Below are 22843 nucleotides of genomic sequence, written 5' to 3' on the forward strand. Positions count from 1 at the left end.
AAAGAAAAATTCGGAGTACGAATTAAAATCCATGGAGAAGAAATAAAAACTTTGAGGTTCGCCGATGACATTGTAATTCTGACAGAGACAGCAATAGACTTGGAAGAGCAGTTGAATGGAATGGATAGTGTCTTGAAAGGAGGATATAAGATGAACATCAACAAAAGCGAAACGAGGATAATGGAATGTAGTCGAAGTAAGTCGGGTGATGCTGAGGGAATTAGATTAGGAAATGAGACACTTAAAGTAGTAAAGGAGTTTTGCTATTTGGGGAGCAAAATAACTGATGATGGTCGAAGTAGAGAGGATATAAAATTTAGACTGGCAATGGCAAGTAAGGCGTTTCTGAAGAAGTATAGATTTAAGTGTTAGGAAGTCGTTTCTGAAAGTAATTGTATGGAGTGTAGCCATGTATGGATGTGAAACGTGGACGGTAAATAGTTTAGACAAAAAGAGAATAGAAGCTTTTGAAATGTGGTGCTACAGAAGAATGCTGAAGGTTAGATGGGTAGATCACATAATTAATAAGGAGGTATTGAATAGGATTGGGGAGAAGAGAAATTTGTGGCACAACTTGACTAGAAGAAGGGATCGGTTGGTAGGGCATGGTCTGAGGCATCACCAATTTAGTATTGGAGGGCAGCGCGGAGGGTAAAAATCGTAGAGGGAGACCGAGAGATGAATACACTAAACAGATTCAGAAGGATGTAGGTTGCAGTAGGAACTGGGAGATGAAGAAGCTTGCACAGGATAGAGAAGCATGGAGAGCTGCATCAAACCAGTCTCTGGACTGAAGACCACAACAACAACAACAGGGAAAGAGCGGCCCGTCACCTCCAGGCAGGAGAATTCTTTTTTCCCCTCGATCCTGGATTTGGGGTACACAATAGTGAATTGACGAGCGCACATGCGCGGCCAGGAAATGTGTTACAGCGGCAAGTAACGACGTCTGTATTGTGTGTGTATATTCACCGTCTCTTAACGCGAAATTCAGCAGTATCTCGACATTTTTCACAGAGTGGCCAGGGACACTAAAAGTAGGCGTCGTCGCCATTTATCTGCCGAAACAAGCGAGAAGCTGATCTAAACAGGCGGGAGCTGTTCCCTCAGCATTGCCGGAGAGCACACAAGTTCTCCCCACGGGCGCCGCGATAATTAATGGTCGGCCTTGCCGGCAATCCGACCGTCCCGAAAGGGCGGCGCGCTGCTGTGTTTGCAGTTCCCCTCATTACGGCGGACGCGGCGTCTCTTTTGTTTGCCGCAAGCGTTTCCGCCGCGACGGAGCACTCGCGCTCAAATTTGGCAAGATTCCGGAGGCAGGTTGGGGAGCATGGCGTGGCTTTCATTTAGTATTCGACGAACTTGTTCAACCGTTAGCGTGCAGCCTCCATGTAAATTTCCAGTTTGGACCACTGCGATTCTGACGCATTTTGAACTCTTCTCGGATATTCATCCGAGTGGCTTCGTCCAAATGGTGAGGATTTCGGCGAGTTGACTAGTTACCGTTCTCAGATGGGCAATCACGAATCCGACACAGTTTTCACTCCTCAACCGACGCTCTCTAAGGGGAAACAATATTCAGCGTACGGCTTGGTGGTTCAGCGAGAAAAAGTGGTCAGATGGCAGATTGCAAATGCAAAAGCCCAAGGTTGTACCCTCAGTAAAACCTTTAACTTCTTGCCGCTTTTCGATTTTCCTCACCTCTAGCAATGATTTGCTAGTATCAAAAAAACACAACTTGTGAATGTGGGCCCGCAACAAGTTATTGTATGTCCGGAGGAAGGCAAGGGAATAGCTTCTCCAATAGGAACAGGCTAAGTAAACCACTGTGGTGTTGTTACCAACGATGGAGTTGGAAGATTGGTACACATATAGAAAAAAAAACTATATAACTCTATGCAAATTTATGTGTACTCGCTGCAGTTCACTTTTCATAGAAATGTGCTCGGTCTTAGACGATGGAAACATCTGAGAGGCCCTAAAAAGAATCTCAGAGAAATCTAATACAAACGAAAAGAATACGTTAGCTATAAAAATTCATTGCTGGCGAACAGAGCGTGTTCGGGAAGTTCATTCACACCAACATCTTTCAGCATGCCACGAGCCATCTTCAATACCTACAGAGTAGTTCCGTGCTCAGAATAATAATTGTGACCTACATCTAACATCTTCATGGTATTTAAACGATGAAATTTCAGCTTGAAAGTTCCTAGTGAGTGGTATACTTCAATGTATAAATTAAAATCCCTAACATTGAACCACTTATGTTGTGAGCTCATAAAATGACTACGTTCAGTGTTAAACATTTTAATCCACTCGTACATGTCGAAATATACCACTCACTCAGCATACCCACAACGCACTACAAAAATTGACTCTTTAACAAAGGAACACCTTAATTCTTACCTACAAAGTATTTGGAAATACGAAGTTGTACTATACACAGTTAATGTGGTATATTTAAGCACCATGGCGTACCATGGAGTGCAATGTTTACCGAATGTAGTTGAAACGAAAGGTAGTTTAAACAGATGCGCCCTGAAAACAACTCTCTACCAAATCATAAATCATTTATACATCTGCAGTAATGGTTACTAATTAAAAAGTTAATGCCAGTTTATGGAGAATACCAATCAAATAAGTATAGAGCGGCTGAAACGATTTGAACTGGGTTCCCTCTGAGCAGCCATAGCATACGGATCTCCGTGCCGGCACCTTCACAGAAGCTCAGTTCGTCAGTTCACTTGATGATGACGATATGTATGATCGCCGAAATATTGTGCCCGTTGGACACTGTAGACCGGCAGTACACCCGTGGATATTTTGATTATCAAATACGCCGGGAGAAACTCAAGAATCACATCATACACCTCTACGGGGAGGAGATGTACCGCAGCATGAAGAAATTTCAAAAGTTGCGCCAACGTAGATGTCGTTTGCTAAGTACTCTTGCCTTTCTAAAGAGATATCGTTCCGAGAATGTTGTTCCACATTTTGCTAAGGTTATGCATCACATCGATTCTGCAGCAGCTAAAAGAATCAAGAAACGAGCCAGCATCGCATTGGTACTTGAGAGAGTGGAATTCACCCGCCGGAGCCTTGAGTTTATCTCACAGGAATTACTCAAACTACATTTGCAACTGGCTAGTAATTTCACTTCTTTTTCCTGGGATTGGATTGATGATGTCACCTGGGTTGCTGCTGATTCCGCCCATAAGAAGGCAACGGGACGTCAAACAGCTAAGTTCTCACGTCTCCTTGACAAACCATCTCTGCAGGTTCCGTGCAAGACTGTCATCAATTTGAGTGGCATGGTGTTGAGTGATGATGCGGTCTCGGTTTTGCAGAAAGGTCTCAACTTCGCTCCCACCCCCAAAGTTCACTCCGGTCACAGAAATTATTAGTGCTGTTGAACAAGTTAAAGCTCGACTTCCGCCTTAATCAGCAGAGGAAATACGTCGTGAAACTTGTCGTGCGTTGACGAAATCCAAGCCCATGAAGTCAAATATCACCAGTAAAGAGAGGGCGGCCATTCGTGATCTGAGGGAGCGCTCTGAAATTGTTGTCTTACCGGCTGACAAAGGCAATACTACAGTTGTTGTCTCCCATAAGGACTACACTGATAAGATGGAGAGCCTGCTAAATGACGATTCCTACCGGAAGATCAGCGTTGACCCTACAAAGAAGGTGGAGAACAAGATGAGGTCGCTTCTCAAGGACGCAGATTTACCGGAGGGTGACGCTAAGAAATTGTTACCCCAAGGTCCGGTACCGCCTAGACTATATGGACTCCCGAAGGTTCACAAAGAGGGGGTACCATTACGCCCCATTGTCAGCAACTTCAGGGCACCTACATATTTGTTGGCCAAATACCTGACGGGAATATTAAGTCCTTATGTGGGTAAATGCCCTCATCACATCCGTAACTCCGTGGATTTTGTTAAACGCCTTGATAACCTCAGGTTGGATGAGTCAGATATCATGATGAGTTTTGACGTCGTTTCCTTGTTTACGAGGGTACTCCTGCGTGAGTCACTATAATTGATAAGTCAGGAGTTTGACGAGAAGACCACTGAACTTTTTAGGCATGTCTTGACTTCCACGTATTTTCTTTTTAATGGAGAATACTACGAACAAACGGAGGGAATCGCCATGGGTAGCCCACTCTCACCGGTGGTAGCGAATTTGTACATGGAGAACTTCGAGGAGGAAACCCTGTCGTCATCCGAATGGAAACCTACTTGCTTTTTCCGTTACGTGGACGACACGTTCGTCATCTGGCTACATGGTATGGATAAACTCCTTGACTTCCTTACACATCTAAACTCCATACACCCCAACATCTAATTCACTACGGAGACTGAAACGGAGGGTAAATTACCTTTCCTTGACGTCTTGGTCAAGAGAAGGGCTGACGGCACCCTAGGTCATAGGGTGTATCGGAAGACAACGCACACTGAACTGTATTTGCTCACAGACAGCTGCCATCACCCTTCACAGAGGAATGGGGTACTTAAAACTCTAGTACATAGGGCGCGCACTATCTCTGACGCAGAGAGTCTACCCCAGGAATTGGAACATCTGAGAACTGTATTTCGAAAAAATGGGTACTCAGAGTGGCAGATTCAACGTGCTCTCCGCCCAACCACTACAGCACAACCTGTGGAGATGGATGAAATCACGAGGGAGGAGGTAGGCACTGCGTTTATTCCATATACAGGCGCACTCTCGGGGAAAATCGCCCGCATTTTGAAGAAACACCGGGTCGGAACTGTGTTTTGTCCTCCGAATAAAACTCGTGCACTGGTGGGGAGCGCCAAAGATGACTTCGGTTTGAGGAAGGCCGGCGTGTACCAGATTCCGTGTCAGTGTTGCAAGTCGTATATTGGTCAGACGATGCGTACCGTCGAGGATCGATGCCTTGAACACAAGAGGCACACTCGACTGATGTATCCGAGCAAGTCGGCGGTCGCTGAACATTGTTTGTCGGAAAATCACGCTATGCAGTATGAACGCACGAGGATTCTGGTACAGAAGTCGAGATACTGGGACAGCGTTGTTAGAGAGGCCATCGAAATTCGCACCAATGACGACCTCATAAACCGTGACTGTGGCTATAATCTTAGCAAGGCTTGGGAACCAGCGATTGGGTTAATCAAGAGTAAATCGAGCAAACGTATAGTTGTGACGACCACGGCGGACAGAGCCGTCACACCGACGTCATCTCAGACGCCGTCACAATGTTCCACCGCGCGACCGTGGCGCGGGGCGCGGACGGCGGAAGGAGTGCGCCGCGGGCGGAGGGTATTTAAATCGGCCGCCGCTGCCAGTTCCCTCTGAGCAGCCATAGCCTACGGATCTCCGTACCGGCACGTTCACAGGAGCTCAGTCCGTCAGTTCACCTGATGATGGCGACATGTATGATCGCCAAAATATTGTGCCCGTTGGACACTGTAGACCGGCAGTACACCCGTGGATATTTTGATTATTAAATACGCCGGGAGAAAATCAAGAATCAGTATTTCAAATATTATAATTAGAAAAATACTGCGTCAGTCATTTTATGCGTAAGTACCGTATAGCGAAAATAGGAGAAATTAGATTTACAGGGATAGGCACTGTCATATTCAGCTCACTCTAGATTATGGAGAAAGTGTACTGCACTTTACAAAGGCCTCCGGAATACATTAGTGAAGATTATCCGGAAAGCAACTCCGGATAATTTCTGGAGATAAATGAAACTTTACAAAACCGAAGAACAAAACAAACAACACACATTCAAACAGAATCAACACAAGTAGTATTTCAACGTTCTAGTGCGCTCTCTCATATAATAATCTCCTTGCACAGATGCGAAGCATGTGGCGATAACATTTCAAGCAGCTGTGACACTGAATGTTTCATGTCGACATTTTCACACATTCAAAACAACGAATCCCTGCCGAGTCTCCATTGCGGCAGCTGTTTCGATTGTCTTCATATAAAAAAAAAATCATTCGTATATGTATAACATTTGAATACAAATGAAACATATTTCCCAACAAAACAACAACCTTATGCGTGTGCCAGCCTTACTGCAGTACTACCACGTTTCATCAGTGGAATTTGCTTTCTAAGAGTCCAGCGTAACTAGACACAAGAGTACATTTCAGGTAAACCGCCAGTTTGTTAAACACCTACGGACAGTGGTTTGAAATTATGGGGAAGGTTAGATTCAACGTCTTGTTGGCGCTTCCATCACGCTGTTCGCGAATGGTGCTATTGGGTATTGTGAAGTGACAACGCCCGACAATTGTAACGAACTGCAGGAAGACTTGTAGAAGTTCGACGGCTTCGCTACAGACACACATAAGGTATTGCTAATAAGTAGGCATAGAGACCTATTATTCTTCGATTACACCACTGATGATAAATTGCAGAAAAACCCAGTGTCAATTCGGAGCGCCAGCCGTGGTGGCCGAGCGGTTCTAGGCGCTTCAGTCCGGCACCGCGCGACTGCTACGGTCGCAAGTTCGAATCCTGCCTCGGGCATGGATGTGTGTGATGTCTTCAAGTTAGTTAGGTTTAAGTAGTTCTAAGTTCTAGGGGACTGATGACCTCAGCAGTTAAGTCCCATAGTGCTCAGAGCCATTTGAACCATTTTGAATCAATTCGGAGCAGCTTGAAGTGAAACGACCACATAATATTAGTTACAGCTAATTTTGACGCCAGATTGAAATCCATTTCAAGAATCCTACAAAAATAAAAATCACGCACAAAAAAGGTCGCGTCCAAATCTTTCTTTCGATTGGTGTACACTTCTCGGCTGTCTGGGACATTTACGAAATATGATGATTAGAGGGCGTAAACAAGATTCAAGAAGAAGAATAACTTTCGTCGTGGTTTCATTAAGTAAACACGAGCCTCAAAGAGAAGCCCCTCCAACTCTAGTGGAGGAGTTACAAAAGAGGGGTTGTGCGTTACGAAAAAGATTGTTGTTAAAATTCCGATAAAACACGTTCCAGGATGAGTCAATCTACAGTATAGTCCACCTGCATCTCAAGAAATGGGCTTGAGGGTGTAATCAGAGTGACTGGAGATCTTGTGGATTTACAACATAAATCGCTAGATGGAATTCGGATCATCCGAAACTAATACCAGATGTGACGGCTAGAGGCGAAAAGGTTAATTCGAATTAATATAAATCTTGTAACTATATGCAAATAATATAACATAGACATCTGACTACCGTTGAAAGTAATATACAGTACATTATTCTGGATGTGCTCACATGGGTAATATGTACGTTAATACTTCGATATTTCGGTGATATTAATGATTTCCATGTTTCTGCTCTTGCAACCGATTTAATGCAGTCACTTTCCTTCCATGGTATTTCGGTACCTTCCCTAGTTGTCTTCTTGAGTTGTAGAGCACCGTTTTCGTACGTTCACTTTTGGACTGCAACCAAACTGTGAACGCGCATCGCCTAAGCGCCCTAAAAGAATAAGTCTCACAGGTTATTCTAAACAGTAAAACCTATTAAAAAAAACCTCTCAAGAGGCAGTTTTCGTGTTAGAGAGAGGGCTTTGAGATGTTTTCTGATCCTGAAGTAATATAAGCAAATTGGTGCAAGATCCCGCGCTTTACTTAAGCTAAAACCTTTGTCCCTGTTAATTTAATTTTCTGACAATCTAATCTCGCTTACGCTCTTTATTGCCTTGTTCCAGAAGTTCAGCGCCATCATCACGATGCTGATAGTTTCGTATTCATTTCAAGTTTACAGATGATGCAATATTCGGTGGAAGTTGATTTACGTGGCTGCTTGAATCGAACGTAAAACTTGAGTTTATTACACATTCATACAAGAGTTCTTCTGTACAACATACGACGTACCACGTTCCCACGGTATGCGCTATAAACCCGTGTTTATGAGTCACAGATTATGTTTCAGACAAGGTAGTAGAGCTTTTAGTTTCGTTTGAGAGGTCTACACACACTGGAAACAATATTTTCTAGGAATATTCATCCAGGTTTCCCGCAAACGTGGCCGGTATGTGGAGGGTGTAACATTCTGAGTCTCTTTCCTTGATATCGATTTCCACTGGAAGCTGCGTTTGTTTGTGTTATTGTACTCGCTCCGCCTGCTATTCTCAGTATTTGTCCTTTCCTTCTCAGGGGTTGCACGTCTCCGGCAACCATTTCTTTGTCTTACAGCGGATGTCAATGCAAGGAATTTAACTTGTGTATTGAAGTATACGACTCACTCAGAAATTTCATTCTACGCAGTACAAATTTCCTCGTTTAGACGGTGAAGATGTTAGATGTAGATCAACACTGTCTTAATAAAAGACAAGTCATAAAGGTCCGTGTTCACGGTTACCTTCTATAAATACGTGACAGCTGCTTCTGGTTACTTACTGAATATGTTATAAAATGAATTGGAAATTAATAGCGATTGGACGAATGTAACGTTTTACACCCAACTGAACGTCGTCATCAGAAAGTGTCACCAAAACACACAAATAAATACTTTCGTTTCTAGGCCCCACATGATCATGGCGGACCACGGATGTTCTAGAGTTCTGGAGGAAAACTAAATCGAGTTTCAAAACTATTGCAAAAACTTTGTCAGTTCTGCTGTATCGTTTCATACTTCGAGTGCGATCCGAGCATTGGTAGGCTGATCATAAGATTAACTGTGCCGTAGTTCCACTCATACTTCACTGTTCATTCCATTGTCGTGTAAGACACCACCATTATAAATAGGTACATTATTAACTACACCTTTATGTTCGTGTAATTTGTAACAATTGTGTGTCCCAAACACCGCAGTCACCTCTTGAACAAAATTGATTTCGTTTAGTCAGACGTATCTCTACTGATTATAAAAAACTAACTTAGCGCCCGCCTAGACTGTATGGCCTGGAGAGATTTTGTTTTGTTTTTAATTAATCGTATTTTTATGTTGTTCACAAATTGCAACATCTTCTAAGCTTCTCACGCTAATTAAGGCCATACATGAATGGTCTTTTCCGAGAGTACTTCTGACCAAAAAGCGACTCTGGCAGCTGAAGTCCAAAGTTTTTGTTAATCAAGCCCTTTTTGTTCTCTAGCAACTTTCATCCTCTAACAAATATTCATTATATCCAAACGAGAAGTGAAATACCGATTTTCGTAAATTTAGCATTAAAATTTTTTGATATAGCCCCTTAGGGATTGAATTTCGAGAAACACTCAAACAAGGTGATTTTCTTTTATTTCTAACAGAGAAATTAAATACCAGTTGTCATAGACGTAGCCTTAAAAATCCTTTAGTAGTTCTTTAGTATTTATTTGTGTTCAAAAAAACTTTCAGTCTCTATTGTACCCCTTTATTGTTGCAGTTCCAAAAACGCTGAAACACGTTTCTTTATTTGTGACGAAGAAAACAAATACTAACTTTGGTAGATATAGTCAGAATTACCTTACTGGCGATTTTTTCAAAAAACGTTCATCCCCTATTTCGCCCCCTTAGGGTTGGAATTTAGAAAAATCCCGTCTCAATCAATACCTACAGTTTAAGATCCACACCTGCAAATTTCAAATTTTTATCCTTACCGGTTTGTGGGGTGATGATGAGTCAGTCAGTTAGTCACACCTTTTGTCTATTTCTCTGTAGAGATCAGTGTTCGACAGAACATGCGTATTTACTATGAGAAGTGACGCACTGCTTATCTGCATTAATATGCCACTCTTTGCCACAGAGACAAATACTGCAAACGTGACACGTATTTTTCTTAGCAGGACATTGAAAGTTGCTCGAGTTTTCAGGAAGATACTGAGCACTTTTGGGTACTAAAAGTTGTCTATTTTGAGGTCGTAGACGCTGTACTAGATGACAGGTTATGAGCTTCGGGAATTGAATTGCAAATGGTTGTCAGCTTTCTGCAGGATATTCAGAGTAAAAGCGTCTTCGAAATTTTAATTTAGTGAGTTGGTGGTAATCTTCTGTTACTATTTGAAGGGACAAAACTACAAGAGAAACTCTCAAAATCTTAGGATATGGGAAGGTAATAATCAAGCCGGTTATGAGGAGATCATCCAATGAAGCACCGCTATCCTGTGCTTATCTGATAGTTCCCTGATTCAAATACAGATACAGTTAGAGACGCAAGCCTTAGAACCGAAGAAAGAAGTCTTTAGTTACGTACAGACCGACTGAGACACTTTTTGCCTAACTGCAGTATTGCAAATGATGCAGACGTCAGAAATATTCAGATACGCGGAAATTGGGGGTGTCCTGCAAGACCGCAATCCTTCATTCAAGAGAGTGCTTTCCCTAACTACGCTGGTATCCGTAGACATCGCTTCCACTGTTATTCATTCAGATCGACCAAAGGGTAATAATACTGGCAAAATAACTGCTGTCTCTTTGAAACATTTTACCGTTGTGAGTGGCATAAATTCCCAAGTGTGTGTGTGTGTGTGTGTGTGTGTGTGTGTGTGTGTGTGTGTGTGTGTGTGCAGTTTAACTCATTAACTCAGTTCAAGAGCCGGCCCCTGTGACCCAGCGGTTCTAGGCGCTTCAGTCCGGAACCGCGCGACTGCTACGGTCGCAGGTTCGAATCCAGCCTCGGGCATGGATGTGTGTGATGTCCTTAGGTTAGTTAGGTTTAAGTAGTTCTAAGTCTAGGGGACTGATGACATCAGGTGTTAAGTCCCATAGTGCTTAGACTCATTTGAACCATTTGAATCAGTTCAGGAACAATCGAAAATCAATATGGTCGATACATGTTTTATTTTCTTGCTAGACTACGAAATTGACGTACCTGAATATGTCTAATCGAGAGCTTGTGTTCAGTTACAAACAAGGTTAGGAAAAAATGCTGCTTGTTATGCCAGTAAGGAAAAATTATGTCAGTAAGGAAAAAAAGTGATCTAAATATGTTTGATTCTTCTTCAAGGAATATATGCAGTGATAAGAAATACGTTTCGTTATTTGCTTTTAGTCGGCTCAATAAAGGCGACAGTCGTCTTGCACAAATCCTTCTGACTTTTTTTTATCACATAAAATGTACGCTACTAATTCTGTCGGTATTCATGAGGTGTGAAACGCGTTATACTGGTTGATTCCATGATGATATTACAAACTTTCAGAGATGATGGAGAATGGTAAATGTACGAATATTAGACTGAGCGAAGAAAACCTTGTCCGGAAACGACTGAGTCGAAAGCTATAAGCGAATGTCGTTCTGATAACCCTGACAGTGTAACACATGTACCACTACTGTTGTTGCTCAGATTGTAAGACAGGTAGCTTTCAGACGATGTAGTGCGCACCGAAACAAAAAAAGGTCTAGTAAACGTAGACTCTAAAATGCATACCTTAACTGCTATAAGCATGTGTTCGTCTTCTATGCTGTGAAACATTCTCTTTTAGTGAACAAGTGCTCATAGCTCTTAAGGTACGCATTTTAGAGCCTAATTTTGCTGGTTAGCTTTTCTTCTTGTTTTGGTCCATACTACCACGCCTAAAGGTCGCCTTCACTATAAACTTAGATGCAACAGTACCGGTACATGCATTCTACTAGTAGGGGTATTATGACTTACGGCTCGGTCGCTTCCGGACCAGGGTCCCTTACTTAAAACTGATACGTCTACACTTCCCCATCATCCCTCAAAATTTGAGACATCGTCACGGAATCACTCTCTATAGCTTAAATTGCTGACCCATCCTATATCACAGTCCGCGCAGCTTTAGTGTTTTCGTCTTTGGATGCAGTTTTGGGACCTACGACCCACAAGCAACCTCAAGGGAAAAGTCGACACGTTCGTATTCATACATTCCTTCCTCAACGGACGAAAAATAGATACCAGATTCCCTATAAAAGCGTCACCAACATTGTAACAAGTTTAGTTAGCGAAAAATCGCGCAAAACAGTGTGTCCATTGTGCTAAAGTGTGAAAAAAAAGGATTTTATGACGGAACGATATACCACTTTATGCATTTGAGCAAAACACACGACTTTAAGAAGTTAAAAAGACTAAACTGTTCAGCAGATGGTAATTATCGCTTGGCTTCCGTTATTGGGGAACGTAAGAAAAATAAAATTTAGTGGAATTCGTCACAGTCTCTGTACTGCGCCGAATTATGTTTTTCTGCTTCTTTATACAGTATATTATTAACTCCTTTTGTGTATTCACCTAGGTTAAAGTACATCAGTTGTTGCTGGTGTTGTTGTAGTAGTCTGCAGTCCAAAGACAGGTTTCGTGCAACTCATCAACCTAGCTTAAACCGTGCAAGTCACTTCATCTGTATAACTACTGCAGCCTACAGCAGTTTGAATCTGCGTGCTGTATTCAAACCTTACTCTCCCTCTACAGTTCTTATTCTCCCCCATTAGATGCGCTTCCTTCAACCCAGTTCAATGAATTTATTATAAATACTATTTCTGTGTGAACAGCTCGGGCAAGTTGACAGAATCCCCTTGTCATTTTGATGAACTGAAATATTTGTATAACTGGCCACCAGCAGAGGTTAAAATTACACGAAACTTGCCTCAAATGACACGTCGTAATTCTGACGTAGAGCTTATTTGACGCATTGCGTACGTCACCAGGCACTAGAATAAAAGCAGCAGCAGCTTCAGCTGAAGGTGGTCAGTTGTGAGGAGAGTATTAACAGGATGTCGAGAGATATAGCAGGTAGAAACTTTGACTGCTGCGGATATCCATTAGTTTTCAACATGGCACTCGTTTTTTCTTTCCCAGGTTGAAGATGGAGTCACTAATGCAGCGAGATACTTCAGTCCTTCGTACTCGTGATACTGTTTGCGTACTGCACAATAACAAACAAACATCAGTCGAAGTTTTTGTTTTTATTTGTAAAGCTGAGGTCACTTCAATTATGAACCGAGGACGTGCAAGTCTGACAACCTACGACCACAAGCTAACTATGTCTATGGAAATTGTCGATTTTGGATTTTATTGTGATCGAAAAAAATTACTACACCCTTTTAGAGGTTTCCAGTTTACTCGAGATTTCTTGTTGCAACAGTGCATACGGAGTACGGGAAATGGTTACATTTACGGATCAATGGCACAAGCGTTTCTGAAGTACCAGGTATCGACCCAGGCTGAAGCAGCCATATCAGTAATGTTGAGGATATTTAGCCCAGTTGTCAATAGTGTGACTACTGCCACAACATGTTTCGGGACAATATTATCCCGTTTTCAAGTGCTAAAAACAAAGAAACCTAACAAAAAAACTCTCCTTATACCGATAGACATACAAGGATTACAGACATCCTGAGTTATTACCTGCCTTAAAATTTTTTTTGTGCAACTAGGCCTTGTCACAACTTAAAAACAAGCTCCACACGTGCAAAATTTACTTAAAACATAAAACATCACAGACCGATGCATCCACCGTTCCAGAGGTACAATTGCAAACTGAAAGCCGCTGCCACCACATACCAATGATGATATTAGCTTAAAACCTAATGCTCAGCAGCAACGATACTCCAATCTGTCATAAAATCTTTGAGAAATGCCTGTCGTCATATGGAGGATCGTTTTATCCGGTTTCCTTGTTTTCAGCACTTGCAAATGGGATAATGTTGTCCCGAAACATGTTATGGTAATAATCAGGCTATTGACAGCTGGGCTGAATTCCCTCAATATTGCCTGAATAACAATTGGATGATGGTTTCACATCAGCCATATTAGTACAGGGTGTACCCTCCACGGACGGCAGTGCAGGAGCTGGCTCTGGCATGCAGTCGATCGTACAGATAGCGAATACTCTCCTGGGATACGTTACGCCACACCTGCTCGACCTGTTCACGTAGTTCTGTAAGAGTTGTTGGTTGACGATTCGCACGCGTCGCATCACGTCCCACATCACAACTCATCCGTCCTCGACTGGAGGCAAGTCCGCAGATCGTGCTGGCCGGGGAAATTGCTACACGTCTAGCAGAGCACGTTGAGTTTCATTGACAGTGTGGGCGAGCATTATCCTGTTGGAACAGCACACCACCTTCCTGTTGCCTGAACAGCGAAAGAACGTGTGTAACAACATTTTGCAAGTACCGAGCGCTGGTTAGCGTTCCCTCAAGAAACACCAAAACTGGACAAGAATTCTAGCTTATCGCACCCCAGACCATAAGGCCAGGGTTGGGGCCAGCGCTCATCAGACCTACGCGCAAACGACTGTCACTTGCGTGCAGGCAGAAAGGCAGAATCTGCTTTCGCCGCTGAAGACCAGGGCGCGCCATTCCATCTTCCAAGTGATGCTCTGACATCACCAGTAGAGCCGTGCACGTCGATGCTTTTGCGTGAGTGGAAGATGGGCTAGTGGTGTGCTTGCCCGTGTCTCGACTGCTAGCACCCGGTTCGCAACGACATGTCTGGTCTCACAGTTCCACTACTCTGTGCAGTGGCAGCTGTACGATCTGCCACTGCTGCCCTTACGATACGACGATCCTGGCGGACGTCTACGTAGCGGTGACGTCCAGAACCTACTCTGCGTGTGTGAGCATGTTTACGTGACTACTGATACCGGTATCGTTACACAACTGACACATCAAGTCCAACTTGTTGTCCAACTTGTCTGAGAATTCTCCGAAAGCGCTATCCCGCAACTCGGGCCCCATTCGAAATCGCTCGGTTGGCTGTAGAAAATAAGAGTGCGTCTCTGTGGCGTGGTCGCTTTACACGTTTGAACTACAATGAGCCTTCTGGCTGTGGGCATTCCCTATGAAACAGTAGACACAGATGGGGCTCTGGTAGCTGTACCACTACGCTATCTGTTGGCGGACGACGTTGAAACCATTATCAGTGCATCTACTATACGGCAGGTGGCACAGCCGTCGTCTGATCAAAACCGAAGCCTTTTTTCTGGAGTACTGATTTTTTATCGGCGATCTGTGTTATTAGTGGGGGCTCGTGCTAAAGTCATCTCAAACAAATGACAGGTAGATGCGAAGTTCCTACCGACCTGCTCCGGCAGTGTTTCTTTCGATGAACCGTAGTGTAGTTGGGTGCAGACAGGCGGTAGGTGGCCGGCAGGTGGGAGAGAAGGAAAGGCTTTCGTGCGCAGGCGGTGCGGCGCGGCGCGGCGCCGCCTTGTTTTTGCGGAGGCGTGGCGCAGCCCGGGGCGCCGTCTGTTTGTTCGCCGCCGGCCGCTGGCCGCCGCAAAGGCAAACAAGAGCCGAGGACGCCGGGACGGGGCCAGCTGCTGCCGCCGGCCGCGCGCTTCTTCTATACACACAAACTTCTCATCCTCCTTCACGCCATTCTCCGTGTCCCCGTTTTTTTTATTTCTTTGTAAGTAGACTGACGGTACGAACAGTATATCTCAAAAACAACTGTGAACGTGAACGGAATACTGTCGAGGGATAAATACTTTGCATTTCATGCACCTGTCAGAAATGGCGAAGAACTTGGAAGAGTCGTTGAACGAAACGGATGCCCTCTTCAAAAGAGGCTATAAGGTGGTGAGTTCCTATAGGGCCAAACTGGCAAGGTTATCGGCCCCTAAGCTTACACACTACTTAATCCAACTTAAACTAAATACGTTAAAGACAATGCACACACCCATGGCCGAGGGTGAACTCGAACCTCCGGGGGGAGGGGGAGGGGGGGGGCGAACCGTGGCAATGCGCGCCCTAGACCGCTCGGCTTTTTTAATGTTATTTTGTCGAGGCTGTAAGATGAACATCCCCAAAGGTAAAATAATGGTAATGAAATGTAGTCGCCGGCCGCTCTGGCCGAGCGGTACTAGGCGCTTCAGTCTGGAACAGCGCTGCTGCTACGGTCGCAGGTTCGAATCCTGCCTCGGGCGTGGATGTGCGTGATGTTCTTAGGTTGATTAGGTTAAAATAGTTCTGAGTCTAGGGGACTGATGACCTCTGATGTTAAGTCCCATAGTGCTTAGAGCCATTTGAACCATTTGGAATGTAGTCGAAATAAATCCAGTGGTGGTGATGACATTGGATTGGGAAATGAGACACTAAAAGCAGTGGATGAGTTTTGATACTGACCACTCTCAAAGTAAAGAGGATATATTACACTGTTGTGCAAAGGTTAAGCACGAAGATACCTTTCGCATGATGCGTCACTGCCAACTAACATAGGTCGATGAAACCTGGACCATACTTAGAAATAACTGCAACAGTACAGTATAGTACAAGTACAGTACAGAACGTAACTGAAAGAAATACCCATCAAGGACAGTAATGACATTTAAGTCATCGATACTCACGATGGTCCCCTCGACATTACAAAAGGTGGGACGTGATTCTTAATAGGCCACGCGATGACCACAGACTGCAGTGCATGCTCTCCAATGTGCTCCCATGCTGGCCAGAAGGTTGGTATTGCTTTCTTGTGGTAGGGCCTTCCTTTGGTCCACCAGCGCGGTCGACAGCTGGCGAATAGTCGTTGGTACACATGGACGGGCTGCAATACGTCTTCTCACTTTTTCCGCACTTGCTCGATGGGAGAACGGACAGGCGTTTCCATTCACCGAATATAATCTCGTCCCAAGAGCAGCTCCACCTCCACTGTTCGATGTGGTTGCATTGAAGAAGTCAGGGCCGAATGCACCCCTGAAAAAACGTAAGTGGAGGAGGAGTATAGTATCAGAATAACAATGACGTTCACAGATAAGTGTACGGAAATTTGGAGATCGGAACGCCCATTGTGACATTATGCTTCGCCAAACCTTAACACCTGGATCATCAAACAGATCATGTTTGACAATGTTCTTGCGTTCATTACGTATTTGCACCTCTCGCAATTTCAGGCACTTTCGGCATCGTCGAAAATGATCATTTCGGTGGTCCAGGTGTTACGGTGTTCGGAGGTACAATGTTTCACGGGCGTACTGATGTCCAAATCTTCGAACACGGTACACTCACAGGTTTTCATTTGAACCTGAATTCGTTTTTATGTATGACAATGCGCGACCGCATCAAACAGCGCTGGTGGAGTAGCTCTAGAAACGACAGGATATTCGGCGAATAGACTGCCCTGCCAGTTTTCCGGCGTAAATCGCATGGAGGACTTGTGGTATGCTTTGGAGATACGCGCTACAGCACGTCCACATGCACCAACGACGATACAGTAGTTGTCAACAGCGGTGGTAGAGGAATGGAACTCCCTACTGCAAGAACTACTTACCACCCTTGTGGACAGCAGTGCATGCAATGTCGTTCGTGGTGATCACACATCCCCTTAAGAACCACGTCCCGCCTTTCATAACGTCCAGGGGATCATCATAAATCACGGTGACTTATATGTAATTATTGACTTTGAATAAAAGTGCAATGTCTATTCGTCTCGTTGCATATTTCTTTCAGTTACCTTTTGTACTAAACTACAGCAGTTCTTTCAATGTATGATCCAAGTTCCACCGATCTGTGATGATATGTCACTGCCAAGTAATACAGCTCGATGGAACTTGGACCATACATTGAAAGAACTGCTGCAGTATAGTACAAAAGGTAACTGAAAGAAATATACAATGATACGACTAGACATTGCACTTTTATTCAAAGTCAATAATTACATTTAAGTCACCGTGATTTATGATGATCCCCTGGACGTTACGAAAGGCGGGACGTGGTTCTTAAGGGGATGTGTGATCACCACGAACGGCAATGCATGCTCTGCTGTCCACAAGGTTGCTAAGTAGTTCTGCGTGTAGACTGGCAATTGCAACGAAAACACTGGTGAAAAAGAGGAATTACCTACCATCGAATACAAATTTAAGTGCTGACAAGTTTTTTCTGAAGATATTTTTATGAAATGCGGCCTTGTGCAGAAACAAAATTTGGTGGATAAGCAGTTCAGACAAGAAGAGAGAGAAGCTATTGAAATGTGGAAGATCAAAGCTTGTATACAGTAGGCAGGTTAAAATGGATTTGCTTGTGGTAGCTATGCATCGATGAAGAGGCTACCACGGGATGGGCTAGCATGGAGAGCTGCATCAGTCTAGTCTTCCAATTGAAGACTACGATAAAAACTACCAGAAACGATAACAAATAGACACATTTTACGTCTGGCATGTATACAGTTTGTTAGGAACAATACATGATTGAATCTGTAACTTGTTTTCGGGTTTACAGTGTGCGAAATTTATTATAGAGAGCTAACATCTCTGAGCGCAACAGTTGCTCTAACCGAATACCGAGTCGAAGGAAGCTTAGGATAGTTTTGGGTACGTCATACCCTGCTGCTTCAACTCTAAACCAGAGTTCACCGGTCGTAGTATTTGGCGAGTGGCAGTGTGCTACTCTCTCAGCAGTCCGCGCGTGACACCGTGGCTGCACAACCCTGCATGTGTGAACGAACAGTCTCTGCCCGCTTGGGCGCTAGTTACGTGGCGGATCTGGAGAACGTGCAGGCCATGGCAAACTGTACCGAGGTAGGTCAGAACAGCACAGGTAACATCCAGTATTGCATTATATTGTTGAAAAATAGTCACAGAAACTTAGAATATAGGCCATAACCACCGGCTTTAACACTTAAGTAGTGTAATCCTACCTTCCACATAACCAGCTATGCAAATCAAACGTAATCCTCTTGTTTACCCAACTGCACCCCACGCCATCATGACCAGTACAACCTGCCAACGTTCGCCCTTCTCCGAAATCCTACACAAAGATACATCCATCGGGATGCTATACATAGATGTGGTGTCAGTGCAGGGCCGAGTGTTATCACTGGGCGCAATGGTGTCGACGTGACAGCCTATGCAACTGCGATCAGGTTTCCGTAATAATGCCCGCTGTGCGGGCAGTCTATGATGCTCCAGACATCGTCGCTCTATCCTTGAGTAGATCTATGTTGCTGCAGAGATGCCCATTTCTAGACTCAAGGCACGTGGCATCGTGGCTGCACAACCCTGCACTCGTGAGCGAACAGTCTCTGTCCTCTCGGGTGCTAGTTACGTGGGACCGCTGAGATCCTGCATGGCGTGGGGTATGATCGTCCTGAACCCATCACTTCCATATTCACGCAACAGTCGTTGGTTCCCGAATAATGTGAGGAGCACTATTAAGGGTAAATGAACTGCAGCCTCTACAGTCCAAGATGCTGCCGCTGTCGAATTCCTACACGTGATAAAAGACGCTTCTCCTCCTTACACGGGGAATAACTTCTCAGAAGCAAACCACATTCAAAAGCAATTCCTGAAACAGGGACCACTGTGAAGTCTTTTCTTATACAGGGTGTAAACGACAGCTGTTTAGAACGTATCACAGTGATGCAGGCGAAGTAGAAACGAACTGTTTCACACGGATATGGGACACTTGCGGTCTACCAAGCCGACAAACGACCTCAGATCAGCCTACAAAGCCTCCTAACCTACAGCGCATGGGCGCCCCGGAGGTTTTCAATATCCTCTCGCTCTCTTACGCAACCGGCTTAGTCAGTTAGTGGGCCAACATTATTAATTTAAACTTTCCCTTGAGGGTGACAAAAGAAAAGAGACTTTTGTAAAGCAAGGCAAAAACTAATTCCATTTACAATTACATCTAGGTTTAACCCTTATAAGCACAGTAGTTTGGTAGGTAGAGCACCACCATATCAACAAAACTATTTAATTATTAATTTCGTGGCGTTAAAATTCACAGTATTTTGAGGTAAAGTTCACACAAATGTCTATATTGCATTTTGTAAATGCAAGGACAAGGGTTTAACGTTCAAGGACGATTTTAGCTAAAATCTCGCTCTGCGTGATGTGAATTGAGGGCAATTTGAGGCTTTTTAGGCTTGCTTAACTACAAGTGCCCTGTATCGATTATGTTCGTCTTCTATTACAGCACTGTGCTGCGCTGTAAAGAGTTATCGTTCTGAAATGCTAATCATTTGCATATACAAGTATGTAGTACAACGTAAGGCCGATTTGACGTTTGTTGCACACAGTCTTCATGTTGTTGCAAGTTTATTGGCCACTAATGTAGCTACTTTTTACCAGAACTCTATGATAAAATCTCGTAAACAATAAGACCTAGCAACGCTACCACCGGGAAATGAAGGAAGTGCTCTTGTTCAGCGTCCAACGGACGACGAACTCACCAATTCCTGATCACATGCTCGGACTTTGCTTAAACGAAAATCTAAACCCGGGGGTGGTCAGGCGGGGAGTGGAACCACAGTCGTCCCGAGAGCGATTCCATTATGCCATACCGGTCGGAATTGCTACTGGGGTTGAAGTTTATTCTTGGTTACTTGGGGAACAGATGTTGATAGTCCTGTGAAAGTCCGTCCTACGTCAGGCGGTTTGCAGATGACGCAGTGTTAGACATCTGACGAAGTATAGTTACGATAGTTAATCAACAGGAGAACTGGACTTTGGAGAAGGTTTTGGAAATGGCCACCGTTGACGTTGGTGCAGTGGTATGAGCGATGTTTCAAGCCGTGAGACACGCTGTAACTCTGTCTCAGGGATGGTAGCACTCTTCACATGTAACTCTTCCAGTGTGGGGGGATTGTCTAGGTCTGTCCCTTGAGCTTTACCAACAGGGGAAGAGATAAAGTCATCTTGGAGGCCATAATATCGTACTTATTTTACTGACTGTTGTTGGCGAACAAGTCATGGTTGTACCAATGTGCTGTTGTTCATCTCACTGTAAACATCCTTATAGTCGTTCATCTTCTGTGCATTTCTAATGATCTTTTGCAGTTTAGATTGTATTGTTACCTCACATAAAAAAAATAATTTTATGGTACCTTTCTTTGCCAAACCTCTAGAAGAAATTGTAATCACCAATAACATCCTCCGCCTCGAAATCTTTAAACAATCGAACATCTATGCTCCGAGGCAGGATTCGAACCTGCGACCGTAGCAACAGCGCGGTTCCGGACTGAAGCGCCTAGATCCGCTCGGCCACCACGGCCGGCCTACTAACTTAGAGCCGGCCGGTGTGGCCGAGTGGTTTAAGGCGCTTCAGTCGGAAACCGCGCGACCGCTACGGTCGCAGGTTCGAATCCTGCCTCGGGCATGGATGTGTGTGATGTCCTTAGGTTAGTCAGGTATAAGTAGTTCTAGGTCTAGGGGACTGATGACCTCAGATGTTAAGTCCCATAGTGCTCAGAGCCATTTGAACCATTTTGAACTAACTTGGAGAACATGGTAAAAATGAGGAAAGAAGATTGCGTGGTTGGAAACGTCTTGACATACAGTATTTAGTGACGTATCGACCACTGGTCTTTGTTTCCTCCGTCCGTGTTCCCTTCGTCACCAATCTCCTAGAAGAATCTGGCACACTGTTGCCGTGGCGGCTTTTTTTAGTCACTGAAGTGACGATTTTGCAGTCGTGCGTTGTTCCTCGTTACGCGAGACGGCGGGCACTGCTAGCGGAATCGGCTCCGGCTCCGGCTAAGAACGTCCGGCGAAGGATCGTGACGTCAGGAGGACGGAGGGGCAGTAATGATCCGGAAGCCGATGGGATCCGCGCGGGGCAGGGAATGCGGCTCGTATTTCAGAGCGAGGCCCGTAATTCACATACCGGCCGCGCCCGGCCTCGCCAGGGCCCAGCGCCCAGCTCCTTGCCGTCTTCCACCGGCGCACAACGCCCTCTTCCTCCCCCTCCCCCTCCCCCTTCCCTAACGCCACCTCCCGCCCCTCGCCACATTCACTTTTCCGAGGAGAATGTCGGCACCCAGGTTCTGCATCGCAATGCCGACATGTTCCTCCTTAATCTCACCGCTGAATCTACATCTAAACTGCGTTTTCGGTCTGATTTTCTCGCCAGTCAACCACCTTCTGCATCGGCTAGGGGTAGCCATAAAGTTATGGTTATCACCTCGAAGAAATAAAGTCACGTACTCTTTGTTTGTCTGGTGGTACACGTCTGCACTCCAGGTACACGCTGAAGTAAATGCGGCACAACACCGTAGCACCCCCTCGATGAGCCAAAAGAAAATGGAGCAGGCCGCAGAAAATGTATTCTTGTTGTTGTTCCTGTGGTGGTCAATCCGGAGACCAGTTTGCGGCAGCTCTCCATGCCAGTCTTTCATGTACAAGCCTCTTACCGGCCGCAGTGGCCGGGCGGTTCTAGGCGCTTAAGTCTGGAACCGCGCGACCGCTACGGTCGCAGGTTCGAATCCTGCCTCGGGCAATGATGTGATGATGATGATGATGTTTGGTTTGTGGGACGCTCAACTGCACGATTATCAGCGGCCGTACAAATTCCCAACCTTTGCTCAGTCCAATCTCGCCACTTCCATGAATGATTATGAAATGATGAGGACAACACAAGCACCCAGTCATTTCGAGGCAGGTGAAAATCACTGACCCTGCCGGGAATCGAACCCGGGCATGGATGTGTGTGATGTCCTTAGGTTAGTTAGGTTTAAGTAGTTCTAAGTCTAGGGGACTGATGACCTCAGATGTTAAGTCCCATAGTGTTCAGAGCCATTTGAACCAGCCTCTTCATATCCGAATAACTAATGTAGTCCACATCCACTGAACTTGCTTACTGAACTCCTCTCTTGCTCTTACTCTGCAAATTTTACTTCTCCCCGCCCCACTTCCCTCCACTACTAAATTGACGATTCGTTGGTTTCTCAGAATGTGAACTAAAATCCATCCCTTAGCTTACTCAAGTTATGCCTCAAAATTACTCCTCATTAGTTGTGCTATCTGTCTGCTTTTCTGTAGTATCACATTACAAAAGCTTCTATTCTCTTCTTGTTTGAACCGATTATCGGCCCAGTTTCACTGCCGTATAAGACTACACTCCACACTCCTTCAGTAAAGACTTCCTAAAACTAAAATTAAGAATTTTTTTTCTTCAGAAACGTTTATCTTGCCATTGCCATTCTTCATTTTATATTCCCTATATTTCGGCCATCTAGTAGTTTAGCGACC

General features: G+C 44.6%; 1 protein-coding gene across 1 annotated transcript in view; it reads left to right on the top strand.

Annotated features, from left to right (window-relative positions):
* The window catches only part of LOC126482030 (multiple PDZ domain protein), a 1476438-nt gene that overhangs the window by 155044 nt on the left and 1298551 nt on the right, over positions 1-22843 (top strand). The window lies entirely within an intron of this gene.

Source organism: Schistocerca serialis, chromosome 5 (assembly GCF_023864345.2).
Source record: "Schistocerca serialis cubense isolate TAMUIC-IGC-003099 chromosome 5, iqSchSeri2.2, whole genome shotgun sequence".
In the NCBI taxonomy this organism is placed as follows: domain Eukaryota; kingdom Metazoa; phylum Arthropoda; class Insecta; order Orthoptera; family Acrididae; genus Schistocerca; species Schistocerca serialis.